Source organism: Solanum verrucosum, unplaced genomic scaffold (assembly GCF_900185275.1).
Source record: "Solanum verrucosum unplaced genomic scaffold, falcon-dt-bn FXZP01000151.1, whole genome shotgun sequence".
NCBI classification, from domain to species: Eukaryota; Viridiplantae; Streptophyta; class Magnoliopsida; order Solanales; family Solanaceae; genus Solanum; species Solanum verrucosum.
Genome location: NW_026020202.1, coordinates 1,494,039 through 1,502,505, shown reverse-complemented (window position 1 = coordinate 1,502,505; position 8,467 = coordinate 1,494,039).

Sequence of the window (8,467 nt, the reverse complement as noted above, 5' to 3'; positions counted from 1 at the left end):
TTTATGAGTGAAATTTTGCCATATGTTTGGCTAAAAATGTACAAATATTTTTGGCAAGTCATTATTGGGTGAAGTTTTGTCATGTGTTTGGCCATAGATTTTTTTGGGAGATATGTTTGACCTTTTTTTAAAAAAAAAAAAAGATTTATACCTATAAGTTCTAAAAATTTATTAAAAATACTCATAAGTTTGTAATGTCATTTTATAATGAAAATGTTTCGTGAAAAGCAATGACAACAAACATAATTAATATGAGTACGAAAAAAAGAAGAAAACAAAACGAAAATACCATTGATTTGTATATGAAAAACTACTATTACTACTTGTAATTGGAAGTGACTTCAGAGAGTACGCTCGGATAAAAATTGTATAAAATATGTATATAACGGTATAAATTTTGTACAATAAACTAGAAATTTAGTCTAAAATTATAAATGTTGGGTATTTTATAAAATATAAAAGTTTAGGATAATTTTTAAATTTTTCAAAATTCTCCAATTCTAAAATCTGGCTCAAATTCTTTTTTTTCTTCTAAAATTTGGAAACTTGGGATAACCAATTTATATGACCAAACACTAGTTACCAATTTTTTTCTAAATCTTTCCCAAATATAATCTTCTTACTTGTGGATTACTAGGTTATGATTAGTAGACGAGAGGGAGTTGCTCGGATGGTAAGCACCCCTAACTTTCAACCCGAAGGTTGCGAGTACGAGTCTCCAAGGGAGTAAAAGTGGTGGAAGCTCCTACGGGGAGAGTAAAAAAAAAGGTTATGATTAGTAAATGAAAATGTAATTGGAAGGAACATTAGTTAAAATATCAAAATCTTCAAACATTATTTATAGCAACCAAATCAATGTCTCAACTTATCTTTGATTAAAGGTATCTCATGAGATTAAAGGTTTATTAAATTAAATATTCCTCTAATATAATCTAATTTCTGAATTCATCTCTTGTACTTTAAAATATAAACACTTACACCATTTATATTATAAAAATATCATACATTTATACTCTCTATGAGTTAAAGCCATGACTAAATATATTAGTAAAAGATTGAGTAAAATTATTAATGACACAAATTACTTAATAGGATATTCCAATTATTATTAGTAATTTTCTCGCACTTAAAACATACAAGTTATTTTATTTTTATTTAGTTATAATATTTTATTATATAATATTTAAAGGTGTGACCTACTCATTAACAAAGTGGTCGAAAATCACCAGATCTATGATTTTTCCCCATCTTCTAGCATTGTGAATAGAGTTATCTAGTACTTATTACTGGTGTAAGGTAACATATATGTAACACCCCAGAAGAAAATTTTTGAACTAAGACTCGAACCGTTCTTCGTAGTGAGTGAGATTTTACACAGGAATTGAAAATTTCTTAAATTTTAAGGTTACTAGATGTAGCACCTTGAGTTCCAAAAAGAACTAAAATTTGAAATGACAAAATCTGAAATTTTGCAAGTTATGCTTATTTTATGAGTTTTGGGTCAACTTAAAATGACCATAACTCTCATTACAGGATGAGTTAGATGGACTACAAGATAGCTAATGAAAGGTCTTTGAATTATCTTTCCAACGCCACCGAGTTTTCTAAATTTCGAGCTCGTATGAGGGAGATATTCCCGTTTGAAGTCGGGCTGTCCAAATAAGAAAAATTATCCGAAAATATGAGGGGTATTTTGGTATTTTCCTTACCCAATCGGATTTAAACGTTTTTAGTAAGGTTTTAGGAGTCTAAATTGATTAGAATTAGTTTCGTTCATCCCAAAAGCATTTAGGATTTTAGAGGGAAGATTCAAGAGGAGAAAAAGTTCAAAGTTTCAATCGTTTGTTCAAGAAATTCAAGATTTCGCCAAGAACCTAGTTCTTTGAGGTGTGTAAGCTTCCATAGTGCTGGGTTCGTTCAACCACACACCAATCATGATTTATTCAGCGTAATTTCGTTCTTGAAATTTAAGGATTTAAGTTCTTGATGAGTGCTCTTGAAGTTTCCTTATCGATTAAGTTTTGATGTAAGATTTTACTTGGGTCAACTTCAAACGACCATATCTCTTAGAATATAAAGAGTTATGTGAGCCATAACCTATTAAATTAAAGGTATTTAACTCCAAAAATTCCATTCTTTCTAACTCAAGTTCCTCCATACAATTATGCATCACTAATGAAAATAATAAATCTTGGCCATAGAGATTTCAAGAAATTAATTCAAGAATCACAAGAAAGGTTTTCTTGATTTTTCACCTTCAAGCTAGGGTTTCAAGGTTTCTAATCAAGTTCTTCTTCAAGATTCTTCAAGAACCTTGTTTTTTCAAGTATGTAAGGATATCATAGTGTTTGACTAGTTCGTCCTCACGCCCTACATCTTCTTTCAAATCAGTAAAAGAGAAATCTAGGATTCTACCCCTAGATTTTAGTATTCTTGAGATAAGTTGATTTGACTTCTTGAGTTCATAGTTCTTTTAAAAATTCTATTCCTAATTATTGAGTTTCTATATTTTTATTGAGATCCTTGAGTTGATTTGTTCATGTCTATAATTCAGCATGAACCCTATTTTGAGTTATAAATCTTGAGAAGTTTTTCAAAGCCAACACTTGTTTTAAACTGAGTTTTGAGGAAGTAAGTATGAGAATGAGAAGAGTCGTACACATGAGTTCCATATTGTTATGTAGACCCTCGAGTCAAGTCGTTCATGCCCATAAATTCCTCATGAACTTCATACATTGAGCATCTTTGAGAGGAGTAGTATCTTCGAGTTCAAAGTCTTTGAAAATTGAGTTCCTAATCCTTTTGAGATTATATTCCTACTTATGGGACTACTACATGTTACCCATGAAGCCTTTGAGCTGAGTTGTTCATGCCCATAATTCCGCATGAACCCTATGAGTTGAGCAGTCTAGAGATGAGTAGTATCATTGAGTCTTGAGTTCTGAGTACTGAGGTTCTTTATTTCTATTAAGATCTATGAGTTGAGTTGTTCATGTTCATAATTTCACATGAACCTTATGATTTGAGTTATAAATTTTAAAAAGCTTTTTAAAGCCAACACTTGAGTTCTTAAATTGAGCTTTGAGAAAGTAAAGATGAGTTTTGAAAAAAAAAGTTTTCTAAAACATGATTATTATGACAATCGAGTATGTCATCAATATATGAACAATATGGTATCTAGATATACCATCAATGTTTATGCATTATGACTTCCCGAGTCATCAATGATCATATTATAATATGATTTTGTAATGTTTTTGAGAAAGAGCAGAGTTGAGTTCATTTTCTTTAAAATGATATATGAGAACTAAGTATTCCTAAGAGTAAATGTTTTCACATTTAAGATGAGAGAAAACTGAGATTTCCAAAAGAGTTTTGAGTAGTTTGAGTACCATCTCTTTTAAGAGAAAGATTTTTGAGCAATAATCTCAAACCACAAAAAAAGTTGTGTTTTTAAACATATGAGCTAGTATATTTTGGGAGTAGTTTTGAGCACTGATATGAGGGAGAGTTCAAATAACTCACAGCCCCCATAAATCATGTAGCCAACGTGGGTAGAAAGGGTCATACTTTTTAAATGATTCAGTAATATTTTTTAGCATAGACTAGTGGATCCACTTAGTTGAGAGGTTCTATACCCCGACAAAGTATAGGACAGTTTTGGTAGCGTGGGCGAGACGATGTATCATCTCATAACTCATAGTGATGGTTGTCGGTTAGAGAAACTCCCACAGAGTTATATTGTATTTTTATAAATACAAACTGAGTTATTATTGTATTCTTCAATACATTGAGTTGCTATCTACTGTTTTAAAAGTTTTCCATATATATTGCATCTTTTATTGTTGCTTTATCCTTGAATATCATGAGTTGAGTATCATGAGTTGAGAACTTTATCTTTGAGTTGAGTATCTTATTCCCGAGTTGAGTTAGTTGAGTGAATTGAGAAGAGATAAGTATGTTTCTTTTTTATCAAGTTCAAGCTTATGTTTATACTTTAGAATTTCCCTTACATAATGTAGATTCAGACATTCAGGATTATCAACATGAGCTTTGTTGATACCACATAGAGTTCGAGTTAGCTATGGTGAGCCTCCTTGCTTCCAGAGGATTTCATTTACCTTTCAGTTATATCAGTTGTTAGGATGTCATGGGTCTTATCCTGACTTTCATCTTTGTCATTTAGAGGTTTCATAGATAGACAATAGAGTTTCAGAAGTCTGGTCATTTATTTTGTTAAATATTTTAAAGACTTAAGTTGCCTATTTTGGGGCGAGTTGAATATATTATGTTATTCAGAGTTTTCTTTTGATTTAAAGCTTTGTATTTAAGTTTCATGAATTTTTATTCAGTTTTTAAGTTTTGTATGCTTGCATTAGTCTTCCGCTTGTAGTCAGCCAGGATGAAGGTTCGCTTAGGGACCAACAATGGTTCTCGAGTGCCAGCCACGTCCAGGGTGTAGGTTCGGATCGTGACAATATATCCCTCGAAATTAGTTAAGATACACATAAAATTGACTTGGTCACCACAATTATCAATATATATATATATTAATAAAATATTCAAGGCTGTGACATAGTGATAAAATAAAGTGAAATAAAAATCACGAGATCCCCCATCTTTTAGCCTTGTGCATAGAGTTAGCTAGTACTTGTTATTGTTTGAGGTAACAGATATCCCGTAAATTAGTCGAGGTACACAAAAACCGACTTAGATACCACTATTATCAAAATATATATTTCATCAATTCCTTTTTCTTGAGCCCCTTCGCAAGTTGTATAACTGAAAGTTGTGGTTGTCCTTCGTCGTTGGTATATTAACCAGGGGCACCACACATGATCCTTCTTGCTCCATGACCAAAATTCATTGCAGGTAGGAATCGATCATCGCGTGACACTTCTAAAAGAACTCTTGCCCAATAATTATGTCAAAGATGTCTAAAGAAAGCGTCAATAAAGTGCCTAGTGTAATGCTTACTCCATGATTGACTCCACACACGGGAGTCGGTGGTGCTTTGATCGTCTTGAGGTAGGTGTTACTTGGACTGTAACTCAATCCCAACGTTGTTTTTGCGGTGTTGGTCATGATGTTAACATGTGTCGACCATAGCATGAGCTAGTCATCCATTGATTGTGAGGTCAACACATTGTGTGTTGTATTCTTTTGACTTCTCTAATTGCTTTGTAATAGCTCTGCATAGTCCAATCAGGCCTAACTGCGTCGTGCCCAAACCTTGCCCTGGTTCTTGTGCATCTTTCTCCTTCCATTCATGTAATATGACAGTACAGTTCTTTTATTCAAGGTTCTTTGTTTTTTTTCCAGCTCCTCTCTTTGTTTGTTCTTATTTTTGAAATTAAAAACATGCTTAATTTGTTGCATCTTCACTGGGTAATTTCGGTGCTTTAATCTAATTTCTTGTTGATTAACTCAAGATCTAGCAAGAGATTCTGCATTTTCTTGAAAACTTTGAGTTAGACTCAAATAAAAAAAAATAGAAAACCATCCAATTTTTATGTATCCATTTGTTTACCTTGATCAATTCTCTGGAAAGGAGTTTGCACATCCATGATTTATATGTAACTATGGGAAACTGAAAATAAAAATAAAAATCGGAGAATTATACAAATACAAATAAAAAATAAAAGATTGAAAGCGCTTGAAGAGAAATAAAAATTAAAAAAATGATACTATAAGAAGTTGTCTGAAATTGTGAGAGCACGATTTGAGAGGGAGACACAAAATTTTTAAAATTTCATTCTTGATTATTCTTGAGTAAATTATTGAGAAAAATCAGTGAAAAGATTAAGATGAGAGAGAAAGGATTTTTGTATAAATGGATAAAACGGAAAACCGAAAAGTATACAATTCTGGAAGTGGTTCCTATTAAATAGAACGAAAGGTTAGCGGCAAATGATAATATTTTATAACTATAAAGCTATGGATAACTAATTAAGTAGCATATGTTTGCTTAATCGCATAATTTTTCCTTCTTTTTATCGGAGAAAAAGAGCAAGTAGATCCAAAATTGTACTATATTATAAGAGTTTACTTCAAGTGCTCAAGCAAGCAGGTTAACATGCATGCTTAGCACTTTGAGGGTATCTATGTAATTTTGTGATAGTTCTTTCGTAGTAATTTGTTTGTCTCTTTTATTAATTTTTTATATAATCATAATAATTAACAACTTAAAATATTTTAAAGACGTAAAAATTTAATTGACTTTTGAAATTATATTTGTGTCGTATACATATATATATATATATAAAGTTTAAAATGAACATGCTGATGTGGCATGCCTCAATAGTCAATGACCACTATCACTATTTATCTTCCTTTTTTTCTAGAATTTTGAAGTTTTTCCTTATTATTTGTATTTATTATATTTTCTTAATTCTTAAATTTCTGATCTCCAATATATTATTTAATATATGTAACATCTCTTTCCTCATTATTTGAATTTATTACATTTCCTTAAATTCCTCTCTTATTTATAATTCTTATTAATTTTGTCCAAAAGATAGAATTTTAGGTATTCAATTTATATCTTTTGTTTTCTTTCTTCCTTTGGGGCATTTCCTTCTTAAATTTCTGATCTTAAATCTAAATAAAAACCTTGCATGTCTTTTTTTTTTAAAAATAAAAAATTATAAGGAGTTTTTGTGAAATTGTACTCTTCTGAGAATTGAAGTCAAGATGGTAACATATGTCCCTCTCATATTTTTTTTAGTTCCCCTTCATTTTTTGTTACATGCTTCGAATCTACAGTTTAATTTGTTTGAATTCGAGCCACATATACAAAAAAAATAAATGATTCATTCCACAAAATCTTTAACAATAAAAAAAAAAAACAAATACATAAGAGGTCGTTTGGTGTGAGGAATAAAAATAAATAGTGATGGGATAAAAATTTTGTATCTTGTTTGGTTGTCATGTTTGGGATAACTTATCCCACCATATATATCATAGTGTTGGGATAAGTTATTCCATATACATGGTGGAATAAGTTATCCCATGATAACTAACCCCAGGATAACTAATCTTAGAATAACTTGTTCCCAACCAAATGACCCATTAGCCTTCTCATACAAGAATTCTTTCTTTCTCGTAGATACAATTTTTATTTTATTTTATTTTGAAATGTCTTTGTTAAAAGAGGCGTGTATCTCAGAAATTTATGTAATCAACAACTATAAAATGGAGTCACTCTGACATTAAAAAAAATGACACATAAATAAAAAAGAAGTGAAAATTTATGGAATTGGTCATTAAAATGACGAACATAAATCAACTCAATGGAGAAATAATATAAATTGTCACATTATTAGAGGATGAGGTAAATTACACAAAACACATAAGAAAGACAGAATGATTTAACAGAAGAAACAAGATTTCTCAAAAATATCAAATCGATAATGACAAATAGGGCAACACCATGTTTGTGGTACATTAGTCGTATACATTAAGTTTCTTGCTTTTGATATATGTTATAATGTATTGTTCATTTTGTTTCAATCACCTCATTATTTTGCTATTCTTATCATTATTTTTTCTGAAGGCTTTATATTGCTTTTCTTATTCGTTGTCATGTTTTTCTCAGTGCCATATTTTTTCATAACTATTTTGATTTGTTGCAATTGAATTATGAGCCTTTCGAAAATAACCTCTCTATTCTTAGGATGAGGGATAAGGACCCTGTCATTTCCCTAACTATTTGTGAATTACAGTCTGAATATTGTTTGATGATGAAAAAGAACAGAAAAAACACTAACTTAAGCAAAGCAAAACAAATTACTGCTCCCTAGAAGCTCCTCCACCTTATTTCCTTGAAAGTTCGAACCAACAACCTCAAGATAGGAAGTGAAAGATATTTTACCACTTAAGCAGACTTTTCTTGTTGCAAAGTACACCTAAAAAATAGGAAAAAATTACACCATTAAATTTAAAAATACTCATTCATATAAAACAAATAAAATAGAGGCAGACATTAATCTTTATAATTTTTTTCATGAAATAATGGACATATTTAAAATTGAAGCTCATTAGTCTTACCATGTAAAAAAGTTCCCAACAAATATAAAGAGACGAAAAGCTAATAAGGCTTTTGAGTTTTAAAACAAAGATAAACGATTGTTTTTAATTAGTGCGACTTTTGAGGTGAATATTACAAATTAAATAGGCAAGTAAATGCTTAAAATTTAATGGACAAGTAATGAAATACACGACTGAAAATATCGGTAACATAACTCTTATAATATGGACTCTTTAGAGTAAAACAAACATGAACTCTTTAGAGCAAAATAAATAATATGGAGTAAATGAAAAACTAAATACTCTCATCTTTCTTCACGTAAAGTTCTACTCTTTTCATATACCCGTGAGGTCAAGATCACCTTGCGACCAAATAAATTATACACATATAATATAGGGATAAGGGTCTGAAAAATATTTTAACTTTGGTCGAATTTGC